Source organism: Leopardus geoffroyi, chromosome A3, assembly GCF_018350155.1.
Source record: "Leopardus geoffroyi isolate Oge1 chromosome A3, O.geoffroyi_Oge1_pat1.0, whole genome shotgun sequence".
In the NCBI taxonomy this organism is placed as follows: domain Eukaryota; kingdom Metazoa; phylum Chordata; class Mammalia; order Carnivora; family Felidae; genus Leopardus; species Leopardus geoffroyi.
In genome coordinates, this window is record NC_059336.1 from 127,783,211 (window position 1) to 127,800,946 (window position 17,736).

Sequence of the window (17,736 nt, forward strand, 5' to 3'; positions counted from 1 at the left end):
GTCACCCAGGCCTTATGTGTACAGATCATAATAAATTGCCAGTGGAATGGGTGCCACTGTCAGCACAGAAAATTCCTGCCCTCCTGATGAGTTCCCACAAACGCTCTTGTGAATTATTATTAAAATAAGCCTTCCTGGGCTAATGCTGTGCTCCATCCACCCTCTTCTGCTTCCAGCCCTGTCTCTTTCCTCTGTGCTCCCCTGCCCCCCCCCAAACTGTGTTCCCCACCTCTACTGGCTCTGTGGTATTTTGTCCAGATGATTACAAGGCAATTCTTGAGATTCTTGAGAATATGAACGCGTTGGCTTTAACACAGCTACCTTGAGAACCATCAACATTTAAGTTGTCTTCCTTAGCAAGTAATGGCGGAACATTTTCACCTCACCCTCCAGCTTCGTCTGTTCCTGATCGGCACCCACCCATCCCCGGGCCTCCGGGGAAAGTCTCAGGGTCCGCATCAGGATCGGCATGCGTGTTTTCAAGCTTCCACAAGTTCACTGCTCAGTCTGGGCCTGTCCAGTGACGGCCGTGGTTCTGGCTCTGGGCAAAAGCAGGCCGTCTCTGCCTGGAGGGCTGAGCTCTGTGCGCCTGGATGGGGCGGGCTGCCTCTGTGCCTGCGTGGTGACGCCCTGAGCAGCTCTGACAGCCTCTGCAAGGATGCATGGAATTGAATCATAAACTGGAGCTTCCATCCCACTGCCCAGCAGTGAACTTGGCAGACACAGATGCATTCGTTCATCTTCCTGGGCTCGTGTTCGCCCACAGAGTCTTTCCTTCCATTCCGGGAACAGCCCTGTCATCTTCTCCCTTTCCCTCTCTGTGTGAGTTCTCGGCCAGCTGGCTCTGTCCTTCCGTCATAGCCTCCGGAGAATCTGCCCTCCTCCACCCCTCGACCTTGCGAGCTGGGGCCGCTGCAGCCCTCTCTCCGATGCCTTTGGCCTCGTGGATCTGTAGCCTGCTGCCAACAGTGTGTTTCCAGACCTGCATTCAAGGTGACCCAACCCCTCTCCCTGACCCAGGGTCAAAGTTATCCCCTCCAGCAGCCTTGCGCATAGCCAATGACAAGGGAGTCCCTGCCATACTATATTCCTCTCTGATTTGTGCAACTCCAACAGAAAGTTCTTCCTCAAAGTCACAGCGAAGGAAAAGGGGTCTTGGAAGGTCCCTGGAACACACATCTGTTGTAGCGCATGTGCAAAAAGGGGCCAGAAAGCTACACGACCCGCCCTGTCCCAGGGGAAGTCCGTGCGACGTCTGGGCTAGGACAGCCACACTGCCTTCCTCCCTCTGAGTGGTCTCTTAGGTGTGGCTGAGCTCTGCCTCCCTGTAATGTCACCTTTACCCATACTGCTGTCCTCAGGTGTCACAGGGGACCCAGTTTCCTTCTCTCCCAGCACCAGCCGATCTTGCACCACCGTTCTTTATGGAAATTATTTTCATGGGTTCCTGGAGCCTTCTCTTCCTCGGGCTCAGTGCTCAGTGTTGGGTCTGTAAGTTGGTAACAGTTCCACCCAGGCTTTTACTTAGGCCTTCACCCAACCTGGATTTCTTTTTTTTTTAATGGTACATATACAGTCCTTCTTCCTAAATATGCATTTCCCGGTACCTCCCTCTGAAAGCCACACCTGATAATCTACCTTTTCTGACTCGGGCTTCATTCTACAGCAGTTCAGGAACACTGGCCAGAAATTCTTCCATTATTGCCATAGTCGTGGCCATGGCACTTGGGGCTTTTTGCTTTTCTTGAATACACTGAGCTTCTTGGAGGCAGAGACTCATGTTTTATTGACCATATGTCAAGAAACCGAGTGTGACTTTTTCATCAATAACCATTGTCTGACTTTCTAATTTTGTCCACCTTCATGTGAGGAAAGCAGGGCCCAGGGATGTTGTTGGGTGATTCCCAGCTTCCCTCAGCCAAGTGCTATCAAAGCCCAGACTAACACCCAGGCCTCCCCTCTTCCATTCCAGTGCATTTTCCCAAAACATCCCCTTGGCCTATAGAGAGTTTCAATACGCCAGTTCTTTATGTAATAGCCTTGCCTATTCAGGTATTTGTACCCCTCTGCGTAAGATAGTCACCCCTTTAATAATGTCTGCAAGTGCCTACACCATCTCCCGTTGAACCTTGGTATATTTCCAGCCTTTATAAAGAACAAAGCACAGAAGGTCACTTAAGAAATACTTTTTGGATGACAATAGTGATTTTTACCAAAAGCTTTCGTTTAGGCTAAGCGTGCAATTCTGGGTCACAAGGCTAGAGTTCTTACCTTCCCACCTTCACTCTAAGCACCGTCAAAGAGGTTCTGCCGTTGGAGCACTACCACTGGACTGCAGCTGAAGCTCCCACCACTCATTTCTCTGCAACCACACTCGAATTGTCCATTCCCGAAATAGAAAATGAACTGAACAGATATTAACAAAGCAATCTCTCCACTTCTTTGAAAATTGCAAACTGGCTGAATTTTTCTCTTATGGTTGATAATAACCATGAAGAAACCAATCATAATTCTTTCTCCTCAGCCTCTGAAATCCATCATTTGGAAAAGCTTTCCTTATTGGGAAATGAAATGAGGAGAAAACTCACATTAGAGACTAATGAACTCACGTAGCGTTATTTTCATTACATCGTAACCTCAGGGTGTGGATGATTTTCTGTAACTAAAATTGTTAAATGTGGACTAAGGGACACATTGCCTTAACAGCCTGAAGTCATCAAACAACAGTGGTAAGTTTTTGTTTTTTTTTTCAAGTTTATGAATTTTGAGACAGACAAAATGGTCTTTTACATCTTTGGGTATCTTTAAACGCAAATACATGGTCTAGCTAAAGTCACTTAGCCTAGGGATTGACCCAGACTGAGAAAAAGGGGACATCCGTTCTAAAAGCATGAATGTCTGTGACAACAACTGCAGCTGTAGCTCAGGTGCCGGTGTCCTGTTTTCCTGTAGGGATGGACAGAGGACTTCACGTGGGGCCTAAGTACACACTAGAGGTGGAGGTGTCTCCCGGGGATCCAGCCGGGCACCACTCAGAGCAGACATTAGCTCTGCAGGTCCTGGAGAGTCAGGCACAGTCTTCAGGGACTTCAGAAGCCAAAGGAAGGTGTGGTGGAAGGGGTTAGCTGTGTAACGGGCAGGGCTGCCTCTTTGCCAAAGAGGCGGTTTGATTTGAGGTCAAGAATAAGCCAGCTTCAGCCCGGTGTTTCCTTTGTACCTACCGAGTGTGGGCCAGCCCACAGGGGAGTCTTTCTTCCTTTCAGAATATATGTGTGTCCCCTGTACTCTGAAAAGTAAGAGCTGACTTGTCTTACTCAACACAGGATAGAATTGCTGGCTTAAAAACAGAAAAACAAATCAGCTAACAATCATAAATTCATAGCCTAACTTGAGACCAAGAAGAGAAAACCCCAAATTGAAAAAAAAAAAAATGAGAGGGAATCTCAAAAATGGGAAGTGAGAGTTAAAACTGAAAAGCATTACAGGAGAATTGGAACCTGTTATAAGCCTTAACAGCTGGGACTGGGGATTATGCCCACACAGAAAAAGAAATTTAGCCAGCAGCCTCATGTGGGTGGGCAGCTGGAACTGAGTGGCCTGAATTTATTCCGCAGCCCCTAGCATCACGATTGGTAAGAAAACCACTGCCCACCTAATCCAAGAAAGCTATAATGGAGTTTCCTATTCACCTAGATCCATGGACAAAAATAGACACACCTGCAGGTAATCAGGACACAATGAGAGATCCAAATTTAAGCCACCTGAATAGTTCAGGACCCCCAATAAATGAACATAAACATTACTCCAGGATGGTTAAATCCATAAAGTCCCAGCAGATGCAAATAAGAAACTGTCACCTAAAGCACGCTACATGTGTTTTTCATGGAAAATATCTTCACGGCCAACGAGATCATAGCCAAAATGATAAAGCCTATGAGAAAATGAATGATCAGGAAGATGAAGCAAGAGGAAAAACAAGTAATCCTAGGGATAATAGAATCATATTTAAGACACTGTAAAATGAGTATTTTTAAATGTTTGCAGAAATAGAAGACTAAAATAGAAATCACAACGTAAGAAATGGATAATATAAGAATAATAAATCCTCGAAACGTAAGTCAACTAAAAACAAACTGAAACCTATGACACTTCAAACATGGAGACTATGCCATCTTTTCAAGCACACAAGAACCATTTCTAAAAACTAAATATGTATTAAGAACACAAGTGACCGAAATGTAAGTAAAACTAAACAAGAACTTTTTTTTTTTTTTAATTCAGATGTGGAGTCTTTCATTTCAACATGCCAAGAACTTGGAAAAAAAACGGGTGGCTCAGTCAGTTGAGTGTCCAACTCTTGATTTTGGCTCAGATCATGATCCCAGGGTTGTGGAATCAGGCCCCCCGTCAGGCTCTGCATTGAGCATGGAGCCTGCTTGAGATTCTCTCTCTCCCTCTGCCCCTCTTGCCCACTCACGCATACTATCTCTCTCTCTTTCTAAAACAAAAATAAATAAATAAGTAAGAAGAAATGAAAAAATATATATATATAAAGAACTTGGAAATTTTCGCTCCCATGCTCACAAGAAAAAGCTGAAAAACTGAACTGAAAATCAACAAACTTTTGTATATCAGAGAACTGAGCTCACAGAAGCAGAAGCTGCAACCGTGGGTAGAGCCTGGTAAGAACACTTAAAGTTGAATTGACTAATACCTGGAAATGAAGTGAGGGCTAGTTTGAGAGATTAAAAATTTCTGGGGCCTAGCCTTAAGAGGGCCCCCTGACTTACAGGAGTAAGACTTAATCATAGGACTGTACAATTTTTCTCCTTTCCCAACATCTTAGTACAACATCAACCAAGCTCTTCTTTAACAAGAGGCGATTAAAACCCGAAGAAATGCAAACCCTAACCCCATTTAAAAAGGGAACCACAAAGATAACAGGAGAGACAAAACAAGGACACTAGAGGACATTTCAGCCTCTGGCGCCAAAACTACAGGAAACAATAACACAGCTTAACTATTAGCTAGATAAATACAAAACCTCACACCTCAGTTTCTTTTACCTGATAGATATATCCTGTAGGCTTTCAATAACAAATTACAAAGATGTTAAAAGGCAAAATATGAGGAAGAAGAAGAAAAAGAAGAAGAAGGTGGGGAGGAGGAAGAGGAGGAGGAGGAGAAGGGGAAGGAGGAGGAGATGGGAAGAGAAGGAGGTGGGAGGAAGAGGAGGAGAAGGAGAAGAAGAATAGGGGCGCCTGGCTGGCTCAGTTGGTTAAGCATCCAGCTTTGGCTCAGGTCATGATCTCGCAGTCCGTGAGTTTGAGCCCCGCATCCGGCTCCATGATGAGGGTTCTGTGCTGACAGCTTGGAGCCTGGAGCCTGCTTCAGATTCTGTGTCTCCCTCTCTCTCTCTACCCATCCCCCACTCAGGCTGTCTCTCTCTGTTTCAAAAATAAATAAACATTTAAAAAAATTAAGAACAACAACAGCAACAAAGAGGAGGAGGGGAGAAGGAAGGAAAGGCAAGGAAGGAGGAAAGGAAAAGAAGGAGGAAAAATAATACTAAAATCACTGTATGAAGAGACAAGGCAAAACGTCAAGGCCAAACTCACATATGGTATAGATTTTGGAATTATCAGACCTGGAATTGAAAGTAACTATTATTAATATGCTAAAGGTTATAATGTAAAAAGTGGACAGCATGTAAGAACACCTTGGAAACCCTGAGAAAGAATCAAAAGGAAATGCTAAAAATCAAAAACATTGCAACAGAAACAAAGAATGTCTTCCATGGTTCACCAGTAGATTGTACAGGTCTGAGGAAAGAATCAGTGAGCTTGAAGATATGTTGATAGAAACTTCCTAAACTGAAAATTTTTAAACCTAAAAAATATACTCCTAACAACAAAAGGCCAAATAGAAGTTATATATAGTGCTTAATAACAAAGAAAGCTTTGCACAGTATAACATTTAGGTTACTCACGTATCACAATTTCTGGGAGATAGCTAAAGCAGCAATTAGATGATAATTTGTGGTGTTAAATTCATTTACTCACAAATGAAAAGGTATAGAATAAAAGTGAGTTCAGTCTTCTATTTAAGAAACTAAAAAAAGCAAAAACATAATACACCTCAAAAAGTCAAAAATAAGAGGTTATAAAGATGAGAGTTAAAATGGAATATAGGAATTATAAAGTATGATGTTATTAACTCAATTCTTAATATCTGAGATAAAATAAACAAAAACAAATACAGAAATTCATTCACAATAATCACTAAAAACCAAAAGTTTACATACTAACAGTCCAACAAAATATACAAACCCCTAGCGTGATTTTTTAAATGAGAGAAAATGAATAATGTCAATTATATTAAAAATAAAAAGATCCTATGTTGAGTTGTATAATTACTAAAACAGTAAAAATATTAAAAATGCTTAACAGTGTGTTGCAAAACTTTATGTTAGTAAATTTGAAATTTAGATATAGACATTTTCTTGAGAAATATGTATTACCAAAATTGACTCAAGGAAAATAGAAATCCTGAACAAAACAATCTCATTCAGAAAACTGAATAGAGAATTAAAATGTGCACCTTCTTCAGGGAACATCATATTTTAAAATTTTCACAAATGAGTTATGGTTTCAAAAAACAGATAATTATTGTTTATTTTAAACACACACATACACACACACCCAACTATTTCTGAGAACGAGGAGAGCTACCTGAATGATTTTCTAAGGCTATTGTAAATTTGATACCCAAACAAACAAGGGAAGTAAAAAATAAATAAACACTTTACCAATTTCATTTGTGAACACAAATGCAAAAATCCAAATAAAATATAATTGTTTCAACTCAGAAGTTTATAGTAGAATTTCTCATAAAATTTCAAAAATAGTTTCACAACAGAAGATCCACTAATAACATTTTATCACATTAAATACATTGAAAAGTAAACCTATATGAGCTGTAGAAAAATAATTAGATAGAATTTAGCATCATGTATGATAAAGACCCTTGTCAAATTATAACTAGAAGAAAATATTCCTAATTTTATAAAAACAGCTACCAATAACTTATTGAATTATTATAATTAATTTTAAAATTCTGAAAGTATTCTCAATAAACTCAGAAATGAGACAAGGTTGACCCATTTATGCAGCATTATTTGACATTGCATAAATTCTTAGCCCATGCAATAAGATAAGAAAAATAAATTAATAAATAAAGATTTGAAAGACCTAGTCATAGCTACCCTTGTCTGTAACTGACAGAATATCCCTATCAAGGGTTGACAGCTTTTATCTGCAAAGGACCAGATAATAAATACTTTGGACATTTTGGGCCATATGGTCTCTGTTGAAACTACTCAACTCAGCCTTGAAGCATGAAAACAGCTATAGAGAATACATAAACAAATGAATGTGATTGTATGTCAATAATACTTTGTCTACAAAAACTTGGGGTGGACCAGATTTAATCCATATGCTATAGTTTGCCAACCCTTATTCAAGTTAAAAAAAATAAGACAAACACTTAAAATTAATTAAAAAATTAATCAAGGTATATATTCTAAAGTCCATATCAAAGAGAAAATACAAAGGCAGCCAAAAAATTTCTTTAAGAATCAGGGAAAAAGTAGACACATTATCTACCAGCTACCAAGATGCACCATAAGAATAGATTAATCACAACAGTGTATTATGTATTGAGAATATAATTTTTAACTCTTACAAGTAAATAATAAAATAATAGACAAGCATTATAAATGGCATGACAGATTTGCAAAGGATATGAACAGATATTTCACAGAAGAGAAAATCTGAAAAATCAATAAATATATGAAAAAATGCTCAATCTCATTACTAAACAAGATAATGTCAATGAAACCAATAAAATTACATTTTACAAATAAAAAAGATAGAAGCTGACAATAGAAATGTTGGGAAATATATAGAGAGAGGTAAGCACACATATACAGATACTATGAATATTAAAATAGTAAAACCATTTTGAAGAGGAATTTGTCAGTATCTGATAAAACTAAACATGTACATAATCTACATAATTATATACTTATCATGATGGATAGTCCTAAAAATCCATACTGTTAAATAAAGAAAGGTGAGAACCAGAGGCAGCTGGGTAGCTCAGTTGGCTGAGTGTCTGGCTCTTGATTTTGGCTCAAGTCATGATCTCATGGTCATGGGGTCGAGGTTCTGTGATGAGCAGGGAACTTGCTTGGGATTCTCTCCCTCCCTCTCCTTCTGCCCCTTCCCAGCCTGCACTCTCAATCTCTCTCTCTCAAAAAAAAAACAAAAAACAAAAAAAAAAAGGTGAGAACCAGAATACCATACGATGGCCTTTATGAAGACTTTAAGGCCATACACTATAATACCATATATTAAGTGTACATAATTTATTTAGGAAACTTTTAGAAAATATAAATGGAAATATTCCCAATGACTTCATAATAGTGGTTGTCTCTGGGTAAAGAAGATTGGGATTGGGGCTGGAAGATGTGTCAGTTGGGTTAGATGAGGTTATGCTGTCGTTACAAACAACTCCAAAATCTCAGTCTCAGTGGCTTAAACAATAGGATGTACTTATGTCTTACACTAAATGCTCATCATGCATTTGTGGTAGAGGTGGGGTAGCTTCTAAATGTGATCCTTTCTCCAAGCCCTAGGATGATAAACATTGCATTTTGCAACAGGAGGGATAAAAGTTTTTGTTGTCTCACATTGGCAGTTGGCTGTCCCAACCCAGAAGCGACTTACTTACACCTGCCCACAAACCATTGGCCAGAACTAGTGACAAGATCCTGCAAAGAAGACAGGAAAGTGTAGTCTCCCGAGCAACCAGAGGGAGAGAAGAACCAGAATTGATTTAGCATTAGAAGTTTCTATTACCTACGGGAACATTTAATCATTAATCATGAATCTCCCATTGTTAATCATTAATGTCCTATATTATGAAACATTCATATCCTATTATTTAGTAGAAAAAAAATGAAGCACAAATTACAAGATGTTAGTCTAGGTGATGGGAACATGGTTATTTGTTACGTTATCCTTTGTATGTATATTCCCCAGCAAAGATGGGAAAGATAGGAAAAAGATAGGAAAAAAGATAGGAAATGGATGCATGCTGAAATTAAACTTGAGCTACTGAAGATTCCCACTCACTTTCAACTAATGTTAGCTTCTGAGGGTATCAGAAAGTCCCTCTGTAATAAACACTGTCTAAATCTATTCTCTCTTCAGTCATATCTGTTTAACCAAAGAATTCATAATGTTCCAGGTAAATCAACATTGCAGTTCATCTGTCGTTATTTCTAACTTTTCCTTTTTCTTCCCCTACACCAGTCCTTCCCAGCCTGTCACAACTTTTCCTGGAAACCCTTTTCACAACTAGGTCGAATTCCTGTCCCAAAATTCCTTAAAATGCTTCTCATATTCTGATTTCTAATATATTTTCCTGTCTATTTCCCACCTGGGCAGTGAATTCATGAGAGCATCCTTCCTTATGTCCCCAGCACCTATCAGAGTGTCCGGCATACAGTAAATACTAAGTAAATTCTTAAATATGCTAAAATCTGAAATGTGTCCCAAACTCCAGTGATGTCTGGTAGGAGAAAAGTAAGGGCCAAGGAAAACCTGATCACCTGCAGGAAATTAGCATCACATTACCATGCATGCCATTTTGGCAATAAACAAAAGCAAAATAGGCTGCTGTGTTTCTGCTGCTACATGAAATAATGATTTTCTTTTTGTTTGGCTTTTCACATCTGTCATTTTATTTGATACTCCCAACACTTCTCTAGGGAAGGTAGGGCAGGTATTTATTATCCACGGTGAACAAATAAAAGCATTGAAACAAGGTAAGTTTACTGACCTGCCGTAAATCATAGAACAAATCAAGCAGATTTGTTCCTAAAACCCAGGATTAAGGACAAGTTCTACCCCCCCCCCCCAGATCACAATGCCTGTTTAGAATGGCTGTTTCCAGTTCTTGTCTCCAGAACTGGCCTGGGACTTTCACTACCTAGGCTCATCCCTCTCAGGGACAAGACGCAATACTGTCCAGTAAAATAGTTTTGGGATTTATAAGAAATTGTGGGGGTAACTTGAGAATTTATGTGCAGAAGATTAGTATCCTAAATATGCAACAAGCTGAAATCTTTAGGGCTCAAATCAGAGGGGGGTGGTGGTGAAGATTTGTTCAGCATCAGAGAGAGAAAAAAAAACATTAGCCTGGAACCACCACATCATGTTTTCAATCCCAGCTCTTCCATTTACTTACCATATGACCTTGGGAAATCACCTTCTCGTTCTGGGCCTCAGTTTTTCTATCTGTCAAATGAACAAATTGAACTAGATTATTTCTAAAGCCCCTTCTGCTCTGAGATTCTTTTAAGACCTTGAAATGCCTAAATGTGTGTAATAAAAGATAATGTTCTTTTTAGTTCTAAAAAAAGCCCCATATTAAATAGATTCATGAAAGCCTTGGGTATACAGGAAATGTGGAAATCAGAAAACCAATTGCATTTATGGACAACAACATAAAAATCATCTTTTTTCTGAAATCTCCCATTTCCTCCCCATTAACAGATGGGAAGCAGTTTGATGGAGTTTATTGGATGAAGGAGCTGCCATCTGAGCAATCACGCCACATGAGTGATGCTAATGAGATGGGTGAAATATTCAAGAGCCCAAGACTGTCCCCAAGAAACCACTGCAGCCCTTCCAAGGCTGTGCTGGGCATGCTCATGGATTATTCTTCAGCTCCAAGAATAGACTCTGTAAATAGTATTTCTTATAATGATGATGATTATTATTTATAGCTTGCCCCAGCCTCCCAGGCAAATGTCCCAGGAAGAAAAAAAAGGACGCTTAGTATAATTAAAACAAAGAAAATGTAGAGGTGTTGGCATATGAGGAGAGGAAGCGTTTCCACATCAGAAGCCGAGAACTATTTGTTGGATTTGGTTAATAATCACTAATGTGGATTTTATTTTAAGATCACACAGCTAGAAAAGCACATTGTAGAATTTTTGTTTTATTCTTCAAAAAAAAAAGTACTTTAAAAAAGCATTCTTCTGTTAAAAAGATCCGATGTTACTCTTTCAAGCTTGGTTATACTTTACTTTTCCAGAGCTAACTTGAAAGGACAGGTTTTCTAATCTCTGGTTCTTGAGGGATTCAGTTGAACTCAGATCAACCAGATGGATATTTATCAAGTGGACATTAGATGTCAAGCACTGAGAACACAGATGTTATACATATATATTTATATGTATAGATGTATAAAATATGTATATATGTATGCCAGTGGGGTATATTTATATTTTTACATGTTTATATGCATATATGTATATGCATGCATACATATGAGATATATACATATATGTATGTACATGTACATATGCATACATTTTCTAAATTTCAGGAGCCAAAGAAGTGATGCACAGAAATAAAATACCATGAGATAAGGTGCGTGTAAGTCAGTGGGCTGGCAGGCTGAAGGTCAAGATTCAGAAAAGATTTTATTAAAAGGTGTTGTTCTCTCACCTGCAAGGATAACTTGGAGATTGTCTATTTGATAACAGACACGGGGCATTCCAAGGAGAGGAAATAACAGGAATGGAGAGAAGAGTGATATAATATTCTGAGTTAAAGAGTGGAAAGAAATGCATCATGAAGAACAAGCTAAGGGGAGACTATAAACAGCCATGTGAGTTCTGCCAAGATGTATGACCGTGTCCTGGGGCTGCCACCATCACGTACGTCTCCCAGAGAGGATGCTGAAGCTTCAGATGGACAGCGGATGGGGTGGACTGACTATGAAGGCACAGGACCAAACAGAAAGTTGTCCAAGTAACTCAAGCCAGAGCTGATAAGGGGTTGAGCTGAGCAGTGGCTCAAGGGAGAATAAAAAAAAAAAATTATGAGTTCTAAACATATCAAGTGTCACTACTTTAAGGCACTTTTCAAGTGATTAAGGAGTCAAAAAACAAATACAATGGAGTGAAAATCATTACCACGGCTATTTACGGGAACGTCACATATAGTACTCACGTGCATATAAGCATGAAACATTCGTACATTATTAGCAGGGCTATCAAAGCAGTTCAGTGCAGTAAACTATTCTGTTTGGTGAGGATTTTAACATCATCTTAGTACCCGGTTCTGTTTTCAGCTCCCCAGATTGGACACAATTTCTGAGACCGAGAGAGAGAATCCAGGCTTACGTCCAAATTCACCTGTCTGCTTGCTCGTTGATAAGCTTCCTGAAAAGCCAAGAAACTATTTGTAAGGAAAAGGAAGATCTGGTTGTCCAAGGAATTCAGTGCTTGGTTCTAAATTTCGAACCATGACCCCGTGTTTTATTTTCTTAGTTTGTGGCTAGGACTCAATTGACAACTTGAATGAGTTACATCAAGCCTTAGTTTCCCTGGTTATAAAATGGGTATAGTCAGAAATGAACCCCACTTACCTGTTTGCGATGCTGCATAAATGACTAGGCAATGCCTATAAAATGCTCTCGGCCTTCACTCAAAGGTCCCCATGTATGTGTCATTACTTTGTTGATGGTGATTTTGGAGTTGGTGTGAGCTTTGTGGGTGGTGAGGCAGAGTCCCCTAGAGGGTCTGACTCACTTTTGTCAAAGCTGCCAAAAATTGATGCAATCAGCAATTTCTGGATTTACCTGGCTAGCCGAATATTGAGATCAACTGACTATGAAAAGCTATGAGACGGGTTGGACTCAGAAGAGACTAGACGTCTGACGTTGAAACCTTGCAAATTAGAGAAAGAAGGAGAGAGAAGAGAGAGAGAATGGAAGCAGAAATACCTTAGTGGTGGAACTAATAAAAATCACTTTTTAAATTTGGTAGCTGAGTGGGGCGCCTGGGTGGCTCAGTCGGGTAAGCGGCCGATGTCAGCTCAGGTCATGATCTTGTGGTCTGTGAGTTCGAGCCCGGCGTCAGGCTCTGTGCTGGCAGCTCAGAGCCTGGAGTCTGCTTCCAGTTGCGTGTCTCCCTCTCTCTCTGCCCCTCCCCTGCTTGCTCTCTGTCTGTCTGTCTGTCTCTCTCTCTCTCAAAAAAAATAAAATAAAATAAACATTAAAAAATTAAAGTTTGGTAGCTAAGTTATATCAAGCACTGTGTTGGGTACTAATTAATTATCTGCGTATTTGTCACCTCTTTCACATTTCTGGCTGGTGCACAGTGGCATCGATAAATGTCAGCTGCATAAACAACCTTGTATGGTTATATAAGTCCTATCCCCCTGCTTCGTATGTATGTGATTCCCCAGGAAGCAAGAAGTTGAGAAACCTGCCCAGAGTCATGCTGCTCTAAGTGGGGGAGGGGAGCCCAGACTGAAATCTTGACCTCTCTGCAAAACTGCTGCATGGTTCCCATGACTTTCCTGCTTCCAGTCATCTACTTTCCTTTCTTCTCACCACTCCATATTTTACTGCCAGTGTTCCCTTTCAGTTCCTGGGCTTTGTAACCTTTCTCCATGGTTGGCCATCATGTGACTCTGTTTTTCCAGATCCTAGGAATTCATTGCTCCTTCTTCTCTTTGGGGAGGGGAATATGAGTGGATGGTGCCGTTTATCATATTTTTACCCATCTTGGAACATTTTTCACATGAGAAGGATCTTCCATATATAAGGCTCCTTGCTCTCAAAGGTAGGGCTCTTCTTGAATAGCCACAAGGAACCAAATGTGGGAGAAAACCCAGAGACATTTTGCCGCTTTATTAATGTAAATTTGTAAATTGTTGGGAAAATTGCTAAAGAAATGCAAGACAGGATTGAATGGCTCACTCATCAGGCGTCATTAATGGAGTGCCAGGTTTGTGCGTTTCGGGTGCTCTTCAAGGTGCTGGAAAGGTACACAGGGAGATAAAAGTCAGATACTGGCTGCAAGGAGTTCACAGTCTAGGCAGGAGGCACATAGAGTGTCTATGCTCATTATTTGCAGATTTTGTGTTTGTGAATTTGCCCACTCACTGAAGTGGATTTGTAACCTCAAAATCAATACTCTTGGTGCTTTTCCAATGTGTCATCTTCCAATGTGCACCAAGCACTGAGACACCCAAGTCGCCAACACACACGTTTCTAGCTGAGGTTGACTGAGGCGAAATTCTGTCTTCTTGTTTCAGCTGTAAACAAGTGTCCTTTCCATGCTCTACTTGGTGCCATGTTTTTCATGTTTGTGTGCTTTATGGTGGTGATTTCACTGTTTCAGATGGCCCCCAAGCGTAGTGCTGAAGTGCTGTCTGTGCTGCAAAGTGTGCAAAGGCTGTGGTGTGTCTTACGAGAAAACACGTGTTAGACAAGCTCCGTTCAAGCGTGTGTTACAGTGTTATTGGCTGTGAGTTCAATGTTAATGAATGAAACCACATAAGGTACACATTAAATAAGGTGTTTTAAACAGAAACACATGTAAGACACAGCCTGGTGAATGCTACGGTAAAGGTGTGAATGCCACACTGTGGGCACACACAAGAAGGAACAATGGACTCCACCCAGGAGAGCCGCAGGAGGCATTATAGAGGGGTTGCTTATGAGCTGGGATTAAAAACAAAAAACAAACACACAAAAAAAACAACTAAGTAAAAAATGCAATGAATGGACCAGGATGGAAGGTCGTTCAAGGCAGATCGGAACCACGTGCAAAGGAAGGGAGATCTGAAAGAGCCTGACACGCTCGGTGATTTAAAAAGTGATTAAAGTCAGATATTTTAAGTCACAAGCTCCAATTCATCCACATGCAGGATTTTCAGCCTTTACCAAGTTTCTCTACATAGTTTGGACTGTGATTTTTTTGCAACAAGGAAGTGTGCGGTATGTCAGCTGTGAAAATTGGCTCAATATTCATAATCAGATCTATTATGCTCCCTCTGAAGCCTGGGCCATGTTTCCGTAGAAACCCCTAGTTACATAAAGGAACCCCGGTCTGTAATTGGCAAGAACATCCACCACCTTTGGAAGCCATTATAGTAACGCCAGAGGGAAAGCAAGTGCCGTATAATTCCTGCTGGAGAAAAGTAAACGAGGAGGGCAAAGAGAAAGAGTCCTTTCCCGAAGAGAAAGAGTCTTCCCGCAAGCAGAGAGCACTGTAGCGCTTCAGAACACGGGATCATTCAGCCTCTGCTTCCCATCCTCATCTATGAATCAACCCAATAACCAGCTCATCTGCAGTGAACATTTACTGTATGCCCAGCATTATTCAAGGGACCAGGAGGCAACATACACTCACACACGCGCGCGTGCGCGCACACACACACACACACACACACACACACTTGTTCTTTCCTTCACTGCTACAAAGCAGTTTACATTAGCCTTTACATCAACCTCCTGAGGTAGGTTTTATTACTTCCATTTTATAGAAGAGAAAACCAAAACTCCAAAGGCTTCAGTAACTTAAGTTCATACAGCCAGTGAGTGGCAGGATTGGGATTTATGCTCACCTTTGATTTCAAATCAAGTGGAGGTTTTATCCGTGTCTCGGAAAAGGTCCTTGTCCTCAAGACACTTGTGTATGTGATGAATCAGGAGTGGCTCAGGTTGTTAGTTTCAGAGGAATTCAGAATAAAGAAGCATGGACACAACAGTGCCACCACCGCCCTCCAGACATCATGAGCAACAGAACATGCAGTCTTTGGTAACCGGCGATGGAGAGGAAGTCACCCGAGGTATACAGAGAAGCAAAGGTTCGGAAGCAGAAGTCTTTTGGGTGAATGAGGGGAGAAAGCAAGACAGAATTTGTCCAGGGATTAGAGGGAATGTTCTACCAGCCCTAGAATGGATGGATCTCGGTGGATGGTGGGGAACTGTAAGTGGGATCAGCCCTTGTGACTTTGCCTCTAGAGAGGATGTCCATCTTCCATGACCCTGCCGTTCATTCAGTAAATATGAGCAGGCACTGAGTTTGTGCCAAGCATTGTTCTCAGCAGTGAGGATTTTTTAGAGAATGTGTTTTCAAATGTGAGAGAGCAGAACCTGGTCCGTGGGGGTCAGCCCACAGGCCCCCAGTGATGATGGAAGATCTCAGTGACCATTCTCACTGCGGCCTCTTCTTTCTCTGCCCCAGTCCCCAAGCAACTTCACCTGTCCTCAGCCTCTTTATTTGACACTCCAGTCAAGGCCACTCAGTTCCCTGGATCTCCCAGGGTCAAAGGCAGCCTTCTTAGGCTCATGTTCCGGTTCTTCACTCTCAGCCCACTTTGTGCTGTCCCTCAGGTAATGCAGCCACACTGAACCCCTTCCCACCAGGGCGTCCCTTTGGTTCCTCTCCCTGGAGAGTCCTTGACCCCATTTCCTGTCTACTGAAGACTATCTCATCCCTCAGGGTTCAGCTCAAAAGAATCTGCTTCTGGAGTGCCTGGGTGGCTCAGTTGGTTAAATGTCTGACTTCGGCTCAGGTCATGATCTCATGGTTTGTCAGTTTGAGGCCCTCATCAGGCTCTGTGCTGACAGCTCAGAGCCTGGAGCCTGCTTCAGATTCTGTGTCTCCCTCTGTCTCTGCCCCTCCCCTGCTCATGCTCATGCTCTCTCTCTCTCTCCCGCTCTCTCTCTGAAATAAACATTAAAAAAAAAAAAAAGAATCTGATTCCAATTTCCCCCAATCTCATTGAATTCCTTCTTGTCTTGGGCCCATACAGCAAATACCTCTATTCTAGTCTGCTTTCTATTCTGCCTTGTCATAAACCAGGCTGAGTACTCTTTAGGGCCGGGGACATGCACCTTTATGCCATCATTTAGCACAGTACCTAGTCCTTTGTCAAAGATTGAGAAATCTCTTTTAAGAAATAAATACACGAAGAGGATGCCCCTGAAACTAGAACAGTTCGGTTTAAAGTTAATTTAATTAAGACATTAAGGTTCATTTTAGCAAACTTATATTGTGAATGAAAACCATCTGAAATTTAATCTTAACCTAGCTGCCCCTTCAATGACAGTTTAATTTCACTATAATCTTTATTATAGTAACTTCTAAACCTGTTATTAGTATTACTAATGAAGTTGAAAGACCATTTCATCTGATTATTGTGTCTTAGGAAACATTTAATTATTAAATTCCACACTGATAATTAGAAACCCTATTATTTCACAATGGGCTAGGCAATACCATACAGGTATCCCTCAATTACTGAAACAGAAGCTGTCTTTTAAGTGTGTGGAAGTGAAATCTCATACATCAAATAGTGTCTCCTCACCAACCTAAGCTATATTATTAGAGACAGACAGGTGTAAAGTAAGGAGTATCCCCATGCCCTGAAATGGTAGCATTTTATGGGGTGAATGGCATCTGTGGGTGGGTCGTCCTTGTCCTTCCCAGAGCCTGGCCAGGTCCAAGATGGAGAGAATAAGCCAGAAGTTTCGGTGTGTGTATGTATGGGGGTGGAGTAAGAAGGCTCTTCTAATAGAGCTACCCAAAGAGAAAATGGATTATCTTTGCAAGGATTGACAACAGGGGTTGGGCCAGGCATGGGGGGGTGGGGGCTTGGCCACCAAAAGAAGGGGAACGTGTTCATTCTAAGGACACTTCCAAGTGGGATACTATTTTATTCTAACTAGATTGTGCTCTCCTGGGCCTTGTCTGAATTCTTACCAAAACTCAGAGTGGGTGGCATGCTAGGCAGCTCAAGGAAGCTTTCTGGAGTCTGAAAGAGGCTGAGATGGCATCACGTTCCTTGTGGAGACACT